Below are 1156 nucleotides of genomic sequence, written 5' to 3'. Positions count from 1 at the left end.
TGTTGCAGCTGATCAGTGTATAGCAGCATAAACTGCCAGATATTTTATTTACAATGTGTTAAAAGTGGAAAAATTATAGTTTTCAAATTTGGTTAATTTAGGATGGGAACTGTTTGGTTTTTTTTATCCTAATTGGTCTGCATGTTTTGGACATGTAGCTCGATTATAACACGGTTTTTATTTGTGTTTATATGTCTGCATGAGGAAACAGAGCAGCAGGGCCATGCTTTCTATTAACCAAAGTATCATAGATCAGAACAGAAAATCGCTGTCATTAAATCTAATAACCGGGTGCTGTAGCCGCAGAATGTTCTAATGCACACATAAACATCAGCTTATAGCAGCGGGTCTGTGGGGGTGAACTCTGAGCGCTGCCGTGCATTAAAGCTTTTTCCGACAAAATATAGAACGTCTGTGTTAGTAATGTGTGGTCAGACATCCAACGTTGCTGCTAATGAGAAGGGAGGATGTGTGCTCTACGGCGGTGATAGTCGGCTGTAGCTCAGCTCCAAGCATTCCGCTCATTCCTGGCTCTGTAGGTGATCTCCTACAGAGCGGATGGGTTAGCGAGATCTTCTGAAATGGGACCCTGTGTGACCTCTTTCGAGCTCAGTTGTCATTTACATAACTGGTTCACCCTGACAAAAGATTGGCAGCTTTAAGAATTACGAGTTTTGGTTTGTTTGAGAGACCTCTGGAAGCCCTTGACGTTGTTCCTTATGTGCTCCGTGCATGCAAAATCTTAGGAGCTAATCCGCACCTGGTTCAGCCTCAGCCCAAAGGCCCTGCCTTTTTACTCCCCTTGCACTGGACACCTATAGGCCTGTTCGTCTCACTCTTCACCTTACCCCCACATTCTGACCTCGTCTAAACGGCAGGAATTATCTCACATTCCTCTACACTGGAATCAGCCAGGTGAACCTCCAAGGACACTTTCCAAACAGGGTGGACCCTGCGTCACTGTTTTCCCAAACCTAAAGGCTTTTCTAACTGATGGGACTAGATTAAAACTTCTTATTTAAACTTTTATTTGTCATACATGTGCAATTCATGTCATTAATCACAGCATATGTAGCGTATTTGTCTCCAGTATACAAATAATGTGTGTAACTGACACAGTATATTTTCAGAAGAGTAAGATAAACTGCTCATTTAG

This window comes from Oreochromis niloticus, linkage group LG19 (genome assembly GCF_001858045.2).
Source record: "Oreochromis niloticus isolate F11D_XX linkage group LG19, O_niloticus_UMD_NMBU, whole genome shotgun sequence".
NCBI lineage: Eukaryota > Metazoa > Chordata > Actinopteri > Cichliformes > Cichlidae > Oreochromis > Oreochromis niloticus.
The sequence above is the reverse complement of the archived record's forward strand: the minus strand, read 5'-3'. Positions refer to the sequence as shown.